This window comes from Vipera berus (assembly GCF_964194415.1).
Source record: "Vipera berus genome assembly, chromosome: 2".
Classification (NCBI taxonomy): Eukaryota; Metazoa; Chordata; class Lepidosauria; order Squamata; family Viperidae; genus Vipera; species Vipera berus.
This window is the reverse complement of record NC_138203.1, coordinates 197,265,780-197,287,384: the sequence shown is the minus strand read 5'-3', so window position 1 is coordinate 197,287,384 and position 21,605 is coordinate 197,265,780.

Sequence of the window (21,605 nt, the reverse complement as noted above, 5' to 3'; positions counted from 1 at the left end):
CCCCTCTCTGTTGGCACACGCGCCATCGCCCCAGGCCTAGGCCTTCAGCTGGGTTTTATAAAACCTTTTCGATTTAGGCCTCTACCACCGAGTGCAAAAAAATAATAATTGGCGATGTCCATTTTGCTCTCTGAGTTCATGGTGACCTAAACCCAACCCTAAGTGGAATTTTCCTGCAATGGGAAACATAGATACAGCAGGTTAGAAAGGTTAGTGGCCTCCTAACCATACCCAGGCCCTCTGAGTTTGTTGGTGAAGTCCATTTTGCTGTATAAGTTCATGGTGATCTAACTCTAACGCTAAGTGGAATTTTCCTCCAATGGGACTTTCCCATGTGTTTTACCAGGAAACATAGACAGGGCATGCTAAAAATGTTAGTGCCCTCCTAACCATACGCAGGCACTCCGACTTTGTTGGTGATGTCCATTTTACTGTATGAATTTACGGTGACCTAACCCTAAGTGGAATTTTTCTCCAATGGGATTTTCCCATTTATTTTACCACAAATGATAGGGCAGGCTAGAAAAGTCAGTGCCTTTCTAACTATACCCAAGCAATCTGTATTTGTTGGCAATGTCCATTTTGCTCTCCATGTTCATGATGACCTAACCCTAACCCTAAGTTCATGGTGGTGACCCTATGGGATGCGTTCCACAGGTGGCATGCAGAGCCCTCTCTGTGGGCTGTTGCCCCAGTCCTAGGCCTTCAACTGGCTTTTATAAAACTTTTTTGCTTTAGGCCTCTGCTGCCGTGTGCAAAAAAAAAAGGTTCAATCAATCAATTTCAACTTCTTGTGGGAAAAAGAAATCTCACAAAGTTGGAATTAATTGATTGAACTTGTTAGTGTGACCAGTCTGCCATTACCACTGCATACATACCTACCCAATGGGCCACACCCACCCAATGGGCCATGCCCAACTGGCACCCAACGATACACATGTGGGTTTTGCATTGCAGTTTTGGCACTCGGTCTCTAAAAGGTTCACCATCATTGGGTTAGGGCACAGGTCGGCAACCCGTGGCTCCGGAGCCGCATGCGGCTCTTTGAGCCGTCTCCTGCGGCTCCCAGTCGCCCGGTGCGCGCGCACCTCTTTGAACGGGCAGTGGTGCACGCGCACCTCTCCAAATGGAGAGTGGCACCACCCGTTCCGAGAGGTATGCGCGCACTCTCCAAACCACCGCCATCCCGTTTGCACAGCTGCCGCGTTCGTCCATGTTTGACAAGCGCGGCAGGTCTCCCAACGGTCGGCGGCGGTTTGGAGAGTGCGCGCGCACCTCCGACTGAACACGCATTTGGAGACCTGCTGGTGTTCTGGCGGAGGTGCGGTTTGGAGATCTGCTGTTGCCGGTTTAGAAAGTTGCCGCAGCCCACGGAAGCTTTCTAAACCGGCAACAGCAGGTCTCCAAACGCGTGTTCGGTCGGAGGTGCGCGCGCACCTCTCCAAAGGTTTGGAGAGCTGTGCGCACAGGAGACCTGCACACGCAGCTCTCCAAACCTTTGGAGAGGTGCGCGCGCACCTCCGACCGAACACGCGTTTGGAGACCTGCTGGTGTTCTGGCGGAGGTGCGGTTTGGAGATCTGCTGTTGCTGGTTTAGAAAGCTGCCGTGGCCCGCAGCAGCTTTCTAAACCGGCAACAGCAGGTCTCCAGACGCGTGTTCGGGCGGCAGTTTGGAGGTCCCGGGGGTGGCTCCGGCGGCGCCCGGGCTGAAGGCGGCGCCACAACCCAGCGCCCGTCACCAGGGAGACCCGTCGCTGCTGGCGTGCAGGTGCGTCCACATAAAAAAAGTGGAACCGCGCGCGTGTACCCACGCATGCGCATGCGCAAAAAACAATATTTTGCACATGCGCAAAACATTTTGTTTAATGCGCATGCGCGTACATGGATGCACGCGGGCGGCTCCCACTTTTTTTATGTGTGAAAAGCTCTTTTGCTTTTTCAGGTTGCTGACCACTGGGTTAGGGGATGATGATAATGATAAAATTGCATTACAAGAAAAGTAGGAAGTAGGAGTGGAACCTATGATATCAGAACTTTTATGTACAGTACTGTGTATTCAAATTTCAGCCCAATCTGTACTTATTTTAAGTTTGGAAAGATATTTTTCTTCTTTGAGATAGCAAAATGAAAATTGCTGGGCCAATTAACAGATGTTTTTAGTTCCAAGTTCAACTATCATCATGATTTCACAACACATTGAATAGGCTAAGAAAAAAATGCAAGACAATATTTTCAATGAAGAATAAGAATTAGCATAAAGATCGTTGTGACCATTCACATGATTTCATCTCCAACATTCAACTCCAAGCTTGACTCCAGCAACCATTGTCAAATGTAAGTTGTACAACAAAATGCAATGTTATATCTGAGTTGGAAATTAAACCAGAGGGATAAAAATTACTGAGATAACCTGCATCCATTTCACTACAGCAGCTCCAGGCTCCTATTTGATCTTATAATGGATATGGAGAAGAATAAATGAATATTAATCTTTATGGATGATCACCAACTTAGTTCAAAGTTACAACTGCCTTGGAAAAAGTGACTTACAACTTGTCCTTGAAGTTATGAGCATAACATTACCTTTGTGGACTCATAATCGCAATTCAGGCACTTAAATAGATGACATATTGTTTAAAATGGTCAGTGGTAAAAAGAATAGATTGAATTATCATGCATAGTGCTGTTTCAGATGAGTAAGTCCCTTCTTGTCCTTTTGACATCGCTATGACAAGGACAAGATGTTAGCTTGCTACAAGACTATTACTTTATTTAACATCACATGTGGGTCTACTCAGTGACACAAATTATTACCAGAATAGTAACATACGTTTCTTTGTTTACAAAAGACCACTTGAAAGAAAATGAATAGAAAAGGTCATTCTTGCTTAAAGAGGAGTAGCAAGGTGAAACCGAAAAAGAATTGAATTAACTGACATGACAGGCATAATTAAGGATCAAACTGCAGAATGTTCTGTTGCAGACTGTGGATGAAAAACAAGCATGAAAACATATAACCATTTTAAAAAGAACAAGTGAAATCAGAAATGTGTAAGCGACTCATAATTTATTGTGACAGTCCAATCACTGGGCTGAGTCCAAAAGCATTAGGCAACCTAAGTGTTGTTGCCCAGTCTGTTCTAAATGGAGCTGAATCCCGTTGAAATACAATGGCATACTTTAGAGACGGCTATGACAACGACTTCTTTTTATTAGTTTTGACTGATCCTCCACTATTATATTTTTTTTATTGAAGATGGCTTTAACTCTGAAGCCAACCTTTATTTGCCTTTAAAGACAGTTCTTTTTTAAAAAAAAACATGGATAAATATAATCACAGGAAAATATAGTACAACCAAAATTATAACAGCACTAATAAAAACAGAACAGAATATATAGAATAATGATTAAATGGGTGACATTTGTAGAAACAATAATAATAATAAATAATAATAAACCTTTATTTTCAAAGTACAACATGTGTACATTGAGATTAGCTGAGCCTCCCCCTGTGCTCTCATCCCCCAACACACAGTGATAACAAACCCTCCATCCCACCACACTATGTGAACCAACTACACCACACACTGGCCTCCCAAACTAAAAATATATCCAAAAAGTTTTAATATAGAAGTAGCTCATGGCCTTTAAGATATTAAACCTAGCCATATAGAGCATCTAATGTTCCATCTTTTCAGTTTTGGTACAATGTGCTATTTCAATACTATTATATTTATATAATATACTTAGATTCATAATAATTTATTATTTAGGTACCTTAGTGTTGAATATATTGTAATTAATAGGGGGAGAAAGTGAATATTTTGTCAATATTAATTAATTTAAATATTAATGTTACAAGTATTATACTTATTTGGCTTTTCTTCAAAATTAAATTGAGCATTGGAAAGGAAATAAAAGAATAATCAAGTTATTTGTTTTATAATAAAAGTTTCAATCTTAAGCTAAAGTACTTGATATTAAAATCATGTACAGTATATAAAACATATATATGGATAGCATAAGTATAGTGATAAAGAGTGCCGCTTTGATGCAGGAGATAGGACATTTAAAAAAATCCTTGACAAAGCAGTGGGATATCCTAAGGTTCCTTCTTAGGCCCAGTATTTTTCAATATTTTCATAAATTCATATGAGCCTTGGTGGAGCGGTGGGCTAATGCCTCCTTAAGTAACACCAGCTGCCTGCAATTAGTGCAGGTTCGAGTCCCACCAGGCTCAAGGTTGACTCAGCCTTCCATCCTTCTGAGGTAAGTAAAATGAAGATCCAGATTGTTGGGGGCAATAAGCTGACTTTGTAATAATGCCGCTTGGGGTGTGTGTGAAAGCCCTAATAAACAGGCATATACACAGAATGAAGGCTATTGCTAAGCACATTGGTTTGTGCTTAAATTGTAAGCCGCCCTGAGTCTTCAGAGAAGGGCGGGATATAAATGGGATAAAAATAAATAAATAAATAAATAAATAAATAAATAAATAAATAAATAAATAAATAAATAAATAAATAAATAAATAAATAAATTACTTAGACGAGGGAATAGAAGGGGAACTCATAAAATTTGCAGATGACTAAGCTGGCAGGAATAGCCAACACCCCAGAAAACAAACTCAAGATCCAAAAAGATCTTGACAGGCTTGGGCCCTATCCAACAATCTGAAATTTAATTGGAGAGAAGCAAGGTTTTGCACCTAGGCAGGAAAACCAAAAGGTACAAGTACAGATTAGGTGAAACATGGCTCAAACAAAGTAACTGTGAGAGGTATCTTGGAGTCCTAGTGGACGATCATTTAAATATGAGCCAGCAGTGTGCAGCAACAGCAGCCCAAAAAGTGAATGCAATCCTTGGTTGTACAAACAGAGGCATAAAATCAAAATCACGTGAAATATTAGTACTGCTTTATAAATCCTTAGTAAGACCACATCTGCAATACTGCATCCAATTTTGGTCTTTGGAAAAAGTGTAAAGAAATGCAAATAAGATGATTAAGGGCCCTGGGGACAAAAACATATGAGGAACGGTTGCAGAAATTACGTATGGCCAGTCTAGAGAAAAGAAAGACTAGGAGTGACATGATAGCAGTTTTCCAGTATTTGAGGGCCTACCACAAAGAGCAGTCATCTTATTTTCCAAAGCACCTGAAGGCAGGACAAGAAACAATGGATGGAAACTAATCAAGGAGAGAAGCAACCTGGAATTAAGGAGAAACTCCCTAAGGACAATTAACCAATGAAACTGCTTGCCTTCAGAAGTTGTAGGTGCTTCATCACTGGAGGTTTTTAAAGAAAAGACTGGACAGTCACCTATCTGAAATGGGTCTCTTGACTGACCAGGGGTTGTAGCTCCACAGTCTTTTCCAGCTCTATTCTGATTTATTGAAAGAAATTAATGTTTACCTCTCAATTCCTGGAAAATAGATGGGGAAGAAATGGAGGTAGTGACAGATTTTATTTTCCTGGGCTCCAAGATCACTGCAGATGGGGACTGTAGCCAAGAAATTAAAAGACGCTTGCTCCTGGGGAGGAAAGCCATGGCAAATCTAGACATCACACTAAAAAGCAGAGACATCACCCTGTCAACAAAAGTGCGTATAGTCAAGGCTATGGTCTTCCCAGTTGCAATGTATGGCAGTGAAAGTTGGACCATAAGAAAGGCTGAGCGCCAAAGAATTGAAGCCTTTGAACTATGGTGCTGGAGAAGACTCCTGCGAGTTCCTTGGACTGCAAGGCGATCAAACCGGTCAGTCCTAGAGGAGATCAACCCTGACTGCTCTTTAGAAGGCCAGATCCTGAAGCTAAAACTCAAATACTTTGGCCACCTAATGAGAAGGAAGGACTCACTGGAGAAGAGCCTAATGCTGGGAAAGATTGAGGGCAATAGAAGAAGGGGACGACAGAGAATGAGGTGGCTGGATGGAGTCATTGAAGCAGTAGGAGTGAGCTTAGATGGACTCCAGAAGATGGTAGAGGACAGGAAGGCCTGGAGGAACATTGTCCGTAGGGTCGTGATGGGTCGGACACGACTTCGCAACTAACAACAACAACAACAACAACAACAACAATGTTTACCACTCAAAAACTTTTTATAGGTCTTTTTGAATATGTTCTCAGAAATGTCTTAACTTTTTTCATACTTTCGTGAAATATAAGTAATAAGGCCATTTTTGCCTGCCCTAAATTCTCCTTTAAAATAATAAATTAGGAGAAGTATATGTAAGGACAAAGCAATACATGTTTTATAAGAAGTGCATCCTCTAATTTTTTTTTATTTTTTTAAATTTTTTTGTAGTGATAGGTAAATTCCTGGAACCTAGTCAGATACTGTAATAGCATCCACATTATTCATTAAACTATGAAGATACCAAAAAATAATTCAGTTGAAAACAATTCTAATATGGAATTAAATCTCTCTCTCCACCCCCACCCCCATATTCTTGTTACAAAGGATTTAAAAGTTAGCATAAATCCATCAGCTTGCTTACATAGATAAAATAAAAAAAATACATAAAACCAGGGCGGCTGTGGAGTGGGGGAACATCTTAATATATCAAAAGACCACTAACAAATCTCAATAGCCCCAGCTTTGGGAGCAGAGTCAGGATTCAGAGACTTGAAGGACAGCTGTGAGATGGGAGCTATGCAGGGCAAAGAGCTACTCCAAATCCACTCCACTGAGGTTAAACGTTGCCCTTAAGAAGAGTTCATTTTTTTAATGATGTTTTCTTCCAGTTATCCTCAAGTGCAAAATCTACTGTACAATAAAAGAAACCAAACATTTACTTGGAAAATATATAAAAGGAGGTAATACCTGCAGTTCTGCTATATAGTTGGGAATTGTTTAATTCAAAAACAAACAATTTTTTTTGCACCTGCTTCTTTTGTAGATTAAAAGAAGGAAGGTCTATATCATGGCTGTCAAACTCGATCATGTCACATGATGTACCGCAACCTATCGCAACATTTTTTTGCCTTTGCAGAGCTGGGATGGGTGTGGTCTGAGCGTGATGCATCCGGCCCACGAGCCGCCAGTTTGACACCTCTGGTCTACACCCATGATAACAGTTGTGTTATCAGAATCTTAAAAGAACAGGGAATGTCATGCAGCAACTAACAGTTAGGAATGGAATCCACTACCACATAAATAGAAGTCCACTCTTGTAATACATTTCTTCTTCCCATGGAATCACTATATCTACTTATCTGCTCTGAAGAAACCTTTAACTTTAGAGTAGATCAGAGGATGCAGAACTGAGGAGATATATGTATATGTATGTATGTCTGTATGTCTGTATGTATGTGTGTGTGTGTGTGTGTGTGTTTCTCCAGGCCTTCCTGTCCTCTACCATCTTCTGGAGTCCATTTAAGCTCACGCCTACTGCTTCAGTGACTCCATCCAGCCACATCCAGCCAATACAATAATTGCAAATTACATTGACTAGCTTTAAAACTGCTTAGATTTTTTTTAAAAAAAAACGAGCAGCAAAGGTTGGCTAAAGGCTGCTTTTCTCATTCTCACAACTGAAAAAATATTGATTAAATCAACAACTTTTATTCATTCTAACTAAGTAAATTCTTCACCCACTACACTGTATCTAGTGTAAGCATGATTAAGTCTGGATTTAGCCCATTAATACATTCCAGAAATCCTACTATAAGTAGAAAGAAGGAATTTAGCTGCAACATTTTGTGAAAACAGGATGAATTAGTTGATCATTCACTTTTTATTTCAATAGATTAAATACATGTCATCCAAAAATAGCAATGCATGTAAATTACCAGGAAAATGAAGTAATCATGTTGGCTAGGCATGTGTTTGACAGTGCCAAGGCAGTGAAATAAATGAAACTATCATTCCTTTTCTTTTGGGAAACAAAATTATTGCCAAGAGAAATGCTATAGTTTCCCTGTTAATTATAAATTATATTTTAAAATCAGGTTACTTTAATTCACATAACACTATTTGAAAACTTCATTCATTTTCATGTTGCTTGTATGGATGTATTCTGAGCTGTAATCCATTCCTTCCTTCCTTCCTTCCTTCCTTCCTTCCTTCCTTCCTTCCTTCCTTCCTTCCTTCCTTCCTTCCTTCCTTCCTTCCTTCCTCCATCCCTCCATCCCTCCCTTCCTGCAAATATTGGTATAATCTAATTTTTGCTTACCAAAAGAAGTTTTTATTTGTCCTCTTCAGTTCCATTTCAGTGTTCCATCAATTCTCCACAAGAATTTCAGAAATCCCAAACCTTCCAGATTAGATTTCAAGGACATAAGGAAATGAAAATTTGATTTCCAATATTATGTGTTCTGCTGGCAGATGAAGACAGCAAGGCTAGAGCTTATTTACTGCATTCATATATAGCATCTCATATTGCTAGATTTACAGTCTGAATTTGTTGAACTTGTTACAGTATATGGTATGAAATCCAGAAGGGCAGTGAAAAATAAATAGAAAAGTATGACAAATTTAGCTTCTCTTCTTTTCCTCTCTTTAAGCCAATAAAGAACATGTCAAAGTACAGATAACAACAACAACAATAACAATAATAATAATGGCAAAGGCAAGCAAAGGTAGTACCAATAGTAATAGGTGCCTTGGGTGCAATCCCAAAACAACTGGAGCACCACTTGAACACCATTGGCATTGACAAATTCGCCATTAGTCAATTCCAAAAGGTGGTCTTACTGGGAACTGCTTCCATCCTGTGATGATATCTATAATATCATTGAACATCCACATCTGCCTATCCCAGGTCCTTGGTAAAGTAGACAAAAATGCCAAATCCAGTCTGAACATCTGGCTGACTGTGTGATGATCAATAATAATAATAATAATAATAATAATAATAATAATAATAATAATAATAATAATAATAATAATAATAATAATAATAATAATAATAATAATAATAATATTGGAAGGGATCTTGGAGGTCATCTAATCCAATCCCCTGCTCAGGCAGGAAACCCTATACCATTTCAGACAAATGGCTGTCCAGTCTCTTCTTAAAAACTTTCAGTGTTGGAGCATTCACAGCTTCTGGAGGCAGGTTGTTCCACTGATTAATTGTTCTAACTGTTAGGAAATTTCTCCTTAGTTCTAGGTTGCTTCTCTCCTTGACTAGTTTCCATCTGTTGCTTCTTGTCCTGCTTTCAGGTGCTTTGGAGAACAGCTTGATTCCCTCTTCTTTGTGGCAGCCCCTGAGATATTGGAACACTGCTATCATGTCACCCCTCACCCTTCTCTTCGTTAAACTACACATACCCAATTCCAGCAGCCGTTCCTTATATGTTTTAGCCTCCAGTCCCCCAATCATCTTTGTTGCTCTTCTCTGTACTCTTTCTAAAGTCTTAACATCTTTTTTTACATTGTGGTGATCAAAACTGGATGCAATATTCCAAGTGTGTCCTTATCAAGGCATTGTAAAGTGGTATTAATACTTCACGTGATCTTGATTCTATCCCTCTGTTAATGCAGCCTAGCACTTTGCTGGCTTTTTTGGCAGCTGCAGCACACTGCTGGCTCCACTAGGACTCTGAGATCCTTGTCATAGTTACTACTATTGAGCAGGGTACCACCTATAGTATACCTGTGCATTTTTTTTGGCCTAAATGGCAAAATAAGATGGACACAAATACATTTCCAAGACTAATTTTAAAAATCTGCTATGTAAGATTTTTTTTTCATGCACCAGAGTCCTATTCAAAGTGCTTTTTCATATTTCTTTAAATGTATTGTTGGAGGTACTGGTAGAGTACTGGAGATTCTGAAAATATGCGGGTGCTGTTTTTCCTGTTATATAACTCTTCCACTATCTGCCCCTACTTCCCATTCTGAAAAATAGAAAAAATGGAAATGGAAAAAAATTGCCTCAGAAACCTTTTAATGAATAAGAAGTATGAGAAGCCAAGGAGACTTCAAACTGATCTATGATGTTTATACAAGATAGGATAGTCTGTCTGTCTGTCTGTCTGTCTGTCTGTCTGTCTGTCTGTCTCTCTCTCTCTCTCTCTCTCTCTCTCCCTCCCTCCCTCCCTCCCTCTAATCAGACCCGTGCCAATCGGGTTTCAGGCCCGGGTACAGCACGGAGACGGCATTGGTCGCTCTGGTGAATGATCTCTGGAGGGCCCGGGACAGGGGATATTCCTCTGTCCTAGTCCTATTAGACCTCTCGGCGGCTTTCGATACCATCGACCATGGTATCCTGCTGCGGCGTCTCAGGGGATTGGGAGTGGGAGGCACAGTTCTTTGCTGGTTCTCCTCCTATCTCCTGGGACGTTCACAGTCGGTGTTGGCAGGAGGGCAGAGGTCGACCCCAAGGTCTCTCGTTTGTGGAGTTCCTCAGGGGTCAGTCCTCTCGCCTCTCCTGTTCAACATCTACATGAAACCGCTGGGTGAGATCATTCGTGGTTTTGGAGTTGGGTATAATCAGTACGCTGATGATACCCAGCTTTTTATTTCGACCCCAAACCACCCCAGTGATGCCCTCGACGTGATGTCCCGTTGCCTGGAGGCGGTTCGGGTCTGGATGGGGAGGAACAGACTTCAGCTCAACCCTGACAAGACTGAGTGGCTGTGCATTCCGGCATCCCGGGATATTCAGAATATTCCACCTCTCTCTATGGGGGGTGAGTTTTTACCCCCCGTAGATAGGGCTCGCAACTTGGGAGTCCTCCTAGATTCGCGGCTCACTCTGGAAGATCATATAGTAGCTGTGACTAGGGGGGCTTTCGCCCAGGTTCACCTGGTGCGCCAGTTGCGGCCCTATCTAGACCGGGATGCCCTGTGTACGGTCACTCATGCGCTCGTGACCTCTCGTCTGGACTACTGCAATGCTCTCTACATGGGGCTTCCCTTGAAGACCACTCGGAGGCTCCAGCTGGTACAGAATGCAGCCGCGAGAGTTGTCTTGGGAGTCTCCCGGTACTCCCATGTTACACCTTTGCTCTGCGAGCTGCATTGGTTACCAATTGTCTTCTGGGTGAGATTCAAGGTTTTGGTAATGGTTTTTAAGGCCCTACATGGCATGGGTCCAGAGTACCTCGGGGACCACCTGCTGCCGGCGTCAACTTCCCTCCGCCCTGTGCATTCCCACAGAGAGGGCCTCCTCAGGGTGCCGCCGGTCAGAGAATGTCGGCTGGTGGCCCCCAGGGGGAGGGCCTTCTCTGTGGGCGCTCCGGCTTTATGGAATCAGCTACCGGTCGAGCTCCGGATGGCACCTGACCTTCGCTCCTTCCGACGCGGTCTGAAGACCCATCTATTTGAACAAGCCGGCCTGGCCTGATGGGGATATGTTGGGGTTTTAATGGGGATTTTTATATTGTTATCGATTGTTTTAGTTGGGCTACTATTTAATTCTTTTTAATTTTTGTATCCTGTATTTTTTATATGTGTCCTGTTCACCGCCCTGAGTCCTTCAGGAGAAGGGCGGTATACAAATATAATAAAACTAAACTAAACTAAACTAAACTAATCCTCTCCCCTTTCTCTCTCTCCCATGGTGCAGAATTGGAAGATGTGGAGAGACTTAGCTCATAGTATTGCCTAGAGTTGGACACAACTGAACGGATGATTATCATTATCATCTTAAAGAACAGCAGAAATACCCACCCCCTGCTCATGTATACTGTACTGAAATTCTTTTCTCCTTCACAGAAATTCTCTTTTTGTAACAAATTTCAAAAATAAATTATTTTTCACCAGAATGAATGATGGTAGAGGGGGGACTCAGCCTTGTACTATATAAGCACAGAAAGGAGGTCTTTTAGATTACTTGCAAAATGTTCTCTAGCTTAGATAGCTTGCTTCTAATAGTGTAGAATATTCTTCGACAAAACTGAAGTTGCATTTGCAGATTACTGAACAAAATTTTGCAAAATTTATCATAAACAAGATGATTGCTTGTGATTCAGGTACAATTAAGGCTGTAAATCTAGTCTACACCTCTGCTATCTTACTAACAATGATCCTGGACAATTTCTGTCTAATCTCCAACCTTATCTTTTTGTGGGAAATGAAAGAGAGGTATGCTCCAACATTGGAGGTTTTTAAGAAGAGACTGGACAGCCATTTGCCTGAAATGGTATAAGGTTTCCTGCCTGAGCAGGGGGTTGGACTAGATGACCTCCAAGGTCCCTTCCAACTTATTATTATTATTGTTATTATTGTAACTCGATAAAGCTCCACGTGGATTATTTAGACCCATTAGGCCAGGTTTCATATGGAGACAGTATTGGTTATACTTGTCAAAGATCTGTGGTGGAGCTGGGATGGGATAATTCATCCATGGTGCAGCAGTTACAATGTAGTATTATAGGCAAACTCTGTCCAGAACCTGGAATTTGATCCTGACTGGGCTCAAGGTTGATCCATCCTTCCATCCTTCTGAGGTCAGTAAAATGAGGACCCAGTTTATTGGTGGCAATATGCTGACATTGTAATATGCTCAGAGAATTGTGCAATGCACTATGGAATGGTATCAGTTCTATAAGTGCTATTGCTATCACTATCCATCTTGGTTTTCTTTGATCTCTCAGCAATTTTAGTACCATCAACCATAATATTCTTTTGGGCTTTGGAGGCTGAGAGCAGGAGGCCTTGTTTTTCAGGAGTTCTCCTTCTTTCTCTAATCCAGATCAAACTCATGTCTTCTGACTCTGAACTGATGTTCATGGATGCATTCTGCCAGTCTTCTGATTGTTGCAGTCTTTACACTGTATGTTGTACAGTAGATGACTCCTGTTTTTTTTTCCTGCGGTTGTTGGATCATTGGTATGCTTAGGATATTTTGAAGGACTTTAGTTGGCTTGTATGCTATGCTGATTCCATGTGGTTGTAGGAGTCTGTTGGTGGTTTATGAGATATTCTTGATGTATGGCAATGTATTTTTTTTTAGGGTTTGCATTGGCTATGCTGTATTGTGTTGAGTGGTCAGGGGCTTTTTGATAAAATTGCGTGGATATCCATTTTGTTGTAATATGTTATAGACCAAAAGACCCCACAACCCCAGAAGAAAACAGAGAATTCATCTACAACATACAATGTGCATCAATTAGCAGTCAGACGACACGATGAAAATTATTTAATTTCACAAGATAATAATAATAATAATAATAATAATAATAATAATAATAATAATAATAATAATAATAATAATAATAATAAGTTGGAAGGGACCTTGGAGGTCATCTAGTCCAACCCCCTGCTAAGGCAGGAAACCCTATACCATTTCAGACAAATGGCTGTCCAGTCTCTTCTTAAAAACTTCCAGTGTTGGAGCATTCACCACTTCTGGAGGCAGGTTGTTCCACTGATTAATTGTTCTAACTGTCAGGAAATTTCTCCTTAGTTCTAGGTTGCTTCTCTCCTTGACTAGTTTCCATCCGTTGCTTCTTGTCCTGCTCTCAGGTGCTCTGGAGAACAGCCTGGCTCCCTCTTCTTTGTGGCAGCCCCCAAGATATTGGAACACTGCTATCATGTCACCCCTCACCCTTCTCTTCATTAAACTACACATACCCAATTCCAGCAACCGTTCCCTATATGTTTTAGCCTCCAGTCCCCCAATCATCTTTGTTGCTCTTCTCTGTAGACAGATTTAACCATAGTTTCAGTTGGAAAAATATGACCATCCTAGACCAGGGGTAGGCAATCTTGGCTTTTTTATGACTCAGGAATTCTGGGAGTTGAAGTTCATGAGTCATAAAAGAGCCGATGTTGCCTACCCCTGTCCTAGACCAAGCCAAGTCCACAAACAAATTTCTAGAAGCCTGGCACTCTGACAAGTAAACCATAAACAGACAAATAGACATTAATAACATGTATAAACTATGCAAAAGGGACTATCCAAAAGGGAACAAAAAGACTCAAGCACCTCTCCACCAGCAATGAGCACCCAGATTAGCATAGATAAGATTAACTCTAAGGTTAACATCAGACCAACAATCAAGTAAACAATACCTCAATCAAGAAACTGCCAAAGAAGCCAACAGGGAACAGCCCAACCAAAGAATTTCTAAGGCCACCCCCACCAACACTGACAGGGTGAGCCACCGGTATATAAACAGAGAGCCACAGATGATGTTCCCTAGTTTGGGCAATGAAATGTCTGCAAGAAAATAAGCAAGCTCAAACAGCACCAAGGACCCCTCAATGTTTTACGAGTTCTTAAGGTATTTCTGTTTCGTTGAAGACTGCGTACAGACTATGGTTTGGGGAATTGTGGAATAAATAAACAAATCTGAAACTACAGTTCAAAATAATACAATTCCAAGAATTCAGACTGTATTCCACAGAGTTGTCTGTCCTTATTAGAAAAGCCCACAAAGCAGCACAAGGCAAACAATGAAGAAACAGCCTTTTAGAAATGATAAATGAATAGGGTGGTTTTTTTTGAAACAATAAATGCAGGGTGTATGTCCTTGAGTGATTTAATTCTTCACTTAAAATGATCGACAGCCAAAAATCTTGCACTTTCCTTTTATTATGCAATGTGGCATTATGCCAGTGTTAACAGACAAAAAGGAATGTAAGTCTGGAAGCAGAAAAGTCACAATTCAATTCCTTTGAAAAGAATGGAACATTGATTTACATTGATCTTAAGTAAGACTAAATTTTCTTAAATCCCTAACTTTCTGAAGAAAGGTAGTACCCAAATGCCTCACCCTATTATGGTTACCGTAAGTAATTTTCATCAGCCTAAGACAGTATCTGAAAATATCTTGGTTTCTTTAATTTGCTGTAGGCTCACATTAAGAAGAAAATATCTATTATCCACTTTTGACACAGAAGTAGTAATGAGATAAACAATACTATAATTTCTAATATTTTGGTCAAGATGATATGAGGCATTGGTCATATTTTATTTTTTAAGGTATGCATATCTGTATATTTCATTGAAAAATGTGACACGATTTCATGAGATCTGAATGGTCACACCATTATTTCATATGCAAAATCTTATTAACTGAACCTCACTCAGCCTGCATTGGTTGGGTGTGGTTGGAGATAGCTGCCAAGTGGGATAGCATCACCTATGTTTACGTTGCTAGATCTGTCAATGTTTGTTGCCATTTCTGTTTTTCTAGCCACCTTTCTACAAAAGATTGGTGAAGTTAACAGGCTCTTGAGAAAGCTCCTGGCCCACTGCCTTTAAGACACTAACACAAGTTTCTTCATTGTTTTCAATATTAAAGGACTACATTGTTCTCTGACACACACACAAAGCACGCAGCACTGATGAAATCAGTCATGGTTTTAGTTTAATTTTCAATTTAAATGAAAGTTGTAGGAATGCTGGAGATAGGCTTATCTTGAACCATTATTATTTTAAGATGGCAAGAAAAACAACCTAGGTGTATTATAATTCAAGCTGTGCTACAGCTAAGTGGCTGAAATTCCATTCCATTTCGTTCAGCTTCATCATGTTGTTTGCCACAGTGATGAAAAGAAACTGGATGTGATTGATTAGGCAAAGCTAACTGGCTTGAGATGAGATAGAAACACTGGAGTGAACTGAGCCCTCATTGAATACATGATGTCCCAGCCAGGCATAATACTGCTAATGTGAATTATTATTTTTTGTAAATTTGGAGTTGTGCAAAATCTTAGATGTTTCAATAATTTGATTTTTAAACAAACAAACAAACAAACAAACAAACAAACAAACATAGAATAACAGAGTTGGAAGGAACCTTGGAAGTCTTCTAGTCCAACCAGTGGTGGAATTCAAATACGTGAACAACCGGTTCTCTGTGTGGATGCTGCTTCCGGAAGTCCGTTCTGGGCCTGGGCAATGGAAAATTAGCTACTGGTTCTGCCGAACTGGTGCGAACTGGCTGAATCCCACCATTGACCCTATACCATTTCAGCATACGGTTGTCCAATATATTTTTAAAGAGTTGTATTGATATATTAGATGTGCTTAATGCCAAGAACAACCTACCGTACACATTTGCTTTGCTTTCCTTGGCAGTTCGGTAAAGCAGTAATGCAGCAAAACACCCCCCCATCAACTGTGTATAGTGTTTGTTTATACATGTATGTTTGTGTGTTTATTGCATGTGCATGCACACATGCACACACAGTGACAGAAACACACCTAGACATAAACACAGCCACGCGTATAATATTGGCTATGAGGTGGTAACATTTTGCCCAAGCAGTGCTTTTAAGTTTGGTGAGGCAAATTTTTTGATTCCGTTGTGGTTCTACAGCAGATCAATGATGCTGGTGCCTCAGATGGCACGTTGATAAGAATGTCACTGTTTATCACAGATAGTAATCTTTTCTTAGGGCCATGGCAACTGTGGCTTCCTCAGCTCTACCCATTATAAAGCAGAGATGGATGGCTTGAGGACTTAATGGCTACCTCTGGCTCCAAAGCCTCTTTTTGCAGCCTTCATAAGCCTTTCCACAAAATCTTCATCAGTTTCCTTCCATTTTGAGATGAGAGGCATACTGCATAGTATTTATATTATAGACTTCAAAACGAGCTTTATACAATGTTTCTAAAACATTAAAAAGCTCTTTCCAAAACCACAAGAAAAATCCTAGAAAAATCTAGCCTCACCCATATGTGAAATTGTTCTACAACCATCACTCTCCCCCCAGATGCAGTGTGTGCTCCTAGCATTGAATAAGGTTGCCCATCTAAGCCCAAGTGATGCATGTCTCTGCATAATAATAAAGGGATTTTTTAAAATTTGTTTTCGTTTTATTTGTTTCTTTGTTGTATTTATTTAGTAAATTTCAGCATTTACTAAATGACCACCCATTTCATGTAAAATGACTCTGGGCAGCATAAAACCATTAAATGAAATGATAAGGAGATAAGAGAATGATTAAAAACAATGCTATTAAAAATACAATCATCTGACAAGGGAATAGAATGCATCTCTTTATTTTTTTACATTCAGGATAAAGATATGACACTTTTTTCAGAATCATCTCAGAGTTTAGCAGTGCTTATCTCTAAATACCAGTTTAATTACTTTATTCTGATACAATTGGTCATTAGTTTGCAATTTTAGAATTCAGTAGATTCTGCTGAGGTTATTTCTAAGTATATTTGGAATAAATATACCATTTGGATTGAGGAAATAATGTCATGGTCTTCAACAGAAATGTATGATTTTATGTCCCATGAAATGAATAAATAGGTTGAAGTTGGAAGACAGTATCTTTTATTTTTAATTTTAACTTACTATGCAACTAGCAGAACTTTCAGTAAAAGTGATGGATTAAATAGGGGGAAAAATCCATCCGTAAACAGATAGGCATTTTGTTTAATCTTTTAGACAATTAATATGGGATTTCGGTATGAGCTGATAATAAGAACTTGATGATGAGATTGTGTTCTTCTGCCTACCAAGCAAAAGACATTAAGGGTAAATACAATTCTCAACTTGGAACCATAATTTTATGAAATTACTGAGTGTCACCTAGTTGTTGAAGTCATTTCTTCTTCCTCAACTGGATGTTTTCTACTCAACCTTTCTTTGACACTTTTGACACTTGACACTGTTTAACTAGAGTCATGTGGATTCTTTATTTGACTTATGATTATATAATTATGATTATATTATATTTGTTTAGCTAGGAGGCTGTCTGAAAACTGGGTAAAGAGTGGTATGCTAACATATTGAGCCTATATGTTTATTCAATAGAAAAAGAAAAATAGTTTTAACTTATAATTTCATCTAGGACACGAATAGCCCTTTTTTCCTAATCACTTTTTAATTTTGTTGTTTACTGCCTGCATCTGAATGTCAAATGTGGCCTTTTTTTTTAAAGTGGAAGGCAATAGAAAGAGGGGTGGCAGCTCTACTTCATGCAATTTTAATTGGATAATCCTCAAATAACCTTTTATCCTAAGCTAACATACCGCGGTGGCTCAGTGGTTAGGACGCTGAGCTTGTCGATCAGAAGGTCGGCAGTTTGGCGGGTCGAATCCCGAGTGCCGCGTAACAGAGTGAGCGCCTGTTACTCGTCCCAGCTTCTGCCCACCTAGCAGTTCGAAAGCACGTAAAAATGCAAGTAGAAAAATAGGGACCACTCCGGTGGGAAGGTAACAGCGTTCCGTGCGCCTTTGGCGTCTAGTCATGCTGGCCACATGACCACGGAGACGTCCTCGGACAAACGCTGGCTCTTTGGCTATGAAACGGAGATGAGCACCGGCCCCTAGAGTCGGAAACGACTAGCACGCATGTGCGGGGGAACCTTTACCTTTACCTAACATACCAGTAGAAGAGATATGATCCCGGAAGGGAGATTGAAATTTAAGAATGATATACTTAAATATAATGGATGTTACTCAGTACTGGAAAGAACACTTCTGAATATTGGTCTGGCACTTTTTCTCCTGTTTTTGCTTTTTTCTCACCCAAACAGGTCTGTATGTAGCGATACTGGTACCTGTGCATAAACAATGGGAACTATCAGTTTTACATTTCACACCCACAGCATACCTCACAAGGTGTTTATTTAGTCTAAATTCTGTGGTGGTTTATTTGTTTGTTTTTAGGTTGCCTTTACTTATTCAGAAACCACAGCTGAGCCTGACAGATAACAGCTCACTATAAATGATAAATCACCTTTTGTTTGATTTTTAGCAAGGAAAAAAAGAAAACAAAATGTGTACACATCCATTCTTTTTTAAAAGTCAAAAGAATCAGGAAATTAATTCATCATCTTCCTAATTCCCTCTTTCTTAAAATAGTTCTACACCACCACTGGTTCTATCTCCGAATCTCTGACAAAGCAGTTTCAAATTGATCCACGATCGATTGCATTTCTGGTGACCTAAAAATAAGAGAAGATCATGAACCAGTCAGTAATAATACCAGAGATATCTGCAGACTATGGTCAAAATAGGAGGGTGGCTCTGGCAGTACAACTGAAGCTCTGCTGGTTTTCCCCCCCCCCCCATATGTGTGGCCTGTGCATCACACTTTAAAAACAGGTAGAACTTCAGTCACATTCTCACAACCACCATTTTGACATTGTTGAGCATGCTCTGTAGATAACAGGGCTATTTAATCTCTTTCCCTTCAGCTGACTGAGATGAGAGAATGTCATCCAATCCCTCCCCCCAGCTAGCATCAAACGTGGAATACCAAAAATCCATCTCTACAAAGTCACAAATAAATAAATAAATAAATACTGTGTTTTCCAGTATAGGTAGTTCTCGCCTTATGACCACAGTTGGGACCACAATTTCTGTTGCTAAGCAAGAGAGTTGTTAAGTGAATCACATACAAATTTAAAACCTTTTTTTGCTATGCTTGCTAAGTAAATCACTACTGTAGTTATTATTAATGTAGTTATTATATAAATCCAGCTTCCCCCATTGACTCTGCTTGTCAGAATCCAACTGGGAAGGTTGCAGATAGGGAACAAATGGCTCTAGGATTCTGCAACTGTGCTACTGCAAATTTATAGCACTAGCACTTAGACTTATATACTATTTCACCATGCTTTACAGCCCTCTCTAAGCAGTTTACAGAGTCAGCATATTACCCCCAACAATCTGGATCCTCATTTTACCAACCTCGGAAGGATGGAAGGCTGAGTCAACCTTGAGCCGGTGAGGATCAAACTGCTGGCAGTGGGCAGAATTAGCCTGCAATACTGCATTCTAACCACTGCGCCATCACAGCTCATGCTGATTGCTAAGTGTCCAAAATTTGATCACATGACCATGGAAATTCTCTTTTAGTTATAAGTGAGAGGACCAGTTGTAAATGATTCTTTTTAGTGTTGTTGTAACTCCAAACAGTCACTAGATTAATGCTTGTAACTCAGGACTACCTGTACTGGGTTTGTGTCTCTTGGTCTAGTGTTTTGCAAAAAAAAGAAAGAACAAAACAGAAGTTGCTATGAGAAGCACCTATGAGAGAGAATGTGAACTGTAAAATGATAAATAAAAGCACTCACATCTTCCAAACAGTTTCATCTGCCCTCCACACACTCATACAGGCACAAACACAGACACACACACAGACATTCTGATTTTTTTAAAAAAACATGTGAATTATAAAGGCAAAATCATTGCACACCAACGGGGGCTGTCACAAAGAAGAGGGGTGGTGGTCAACCTATTCTCCAAAGCACCTGAAGGTAGAACAAGAAGCAATGATTGGAAGCTAATCAAGAAGCGATCCAAACTAGAAATAAGGAGAAATTTCCTGACAGAACAATTAATCAGTGGAATGGCTTACCGTCAACAGTTGTGGGTGCTCCATTGCTGGAGATTTTTAAGAAAAGATTGGCAAACCTGTGTCTGAAAATGGTATAGAGCAAGGGTGTCAAACTGGCAGCCCATGGGCCGGATGACTCACGTGCAGGCCATGCCCTTCCTGGCTCTGCAAAGGCAAAAAAGTCACAATATGTCACAACACGCCATGTGATGCGATCGAGTTTGACACTTGTGGTATAGCATCTCCTGCTTGAGCAGGAGGCTAGAGTAGAAGACCTCCAAGGTCCCTTCCAACTTTGTAATTCTGTTAACTCTTCCTCACTACATTCTATGAAGCCATCTGACTCTGTTCAGAGATTCCCCAACAGGCTTTATTTTTTCTCTATTTTCTGAAAGAATTTCCAAGAGATTTCACCATTGCTTCTGGGGTTGGAGACAGGGATGGAGGATTTTTTTTTGGGGGGGGGGGAAGTAGGTCATTGATAGAAAAGCCTTCACCTTCACTTCTTCTTTTTTAGTTTTTGATGGACCCAAGCAGAGAATAATCTCCCACCTAAATGGAATTCTTTAGAAATTGCAGAGGTTTGTTGTCTGAGGTCAACCTGTGTTTTCACAGTAAAATCAATTACAGCTGTCCTCTGGCCTGGAGTTTTTTCTACTAGCCCCAGCGATGCTGGCAACAATTATATCAAGCTCATGACAAAAGATATCATAGGATGAGATATGAAACCAGCACCTCTATATACAATTGTTTCTACCGCACTTCCCAGCACATCAGAATCTGTACCTTAAGACTTGATCTTTAAGCACAAATGGATGACCCAATGCTCTCTAAATCTTTTGGAATCCCATTATCATTTCTAGGAAATATTTCTAATGGAAATGGATTGTGGAACTTATCCAAAACATTCTGAGGGAACTGGATACCTGCCTTTCCCATACAGTTTCAAATATAATGAAAAGATTGGGAGACTTCTGGGTGGCTCTTCAGCGGCGTGGACAGTCGGGATCGACTGCCAGCCCCTCGATCTTGTTAAAGCCGCAGAGCAGTGACGATCAACTGTTCTGCGGCTTGAAAACCCTTCCTCTCAGGCAAAGAGGGGAAGGGGAGCGCTCTGGGTAGGGGTAGAGCTCCCCTAGAGCCCTAGAATATTTATTCTGGGGCTTGAAGGGTGGGAGCTCTCCCAAAGACCGGAGATAATCCGGATCAGGAGGCTTCTCTGCTATAAGCAGAACAAGACGCTGAATCCACTCCTGCTGGATTTGATTGTTATCTTGAGTAACTGAAGCAGGCAGAGCGGATGCAGGAGCTGTATAAATAGCAAGTATAAGACTTTAACTCTGGAATTTCAACCTTTTTTCCTGTTTCAACGATCGTTTTAAAAAAGAAGGGGAAGAT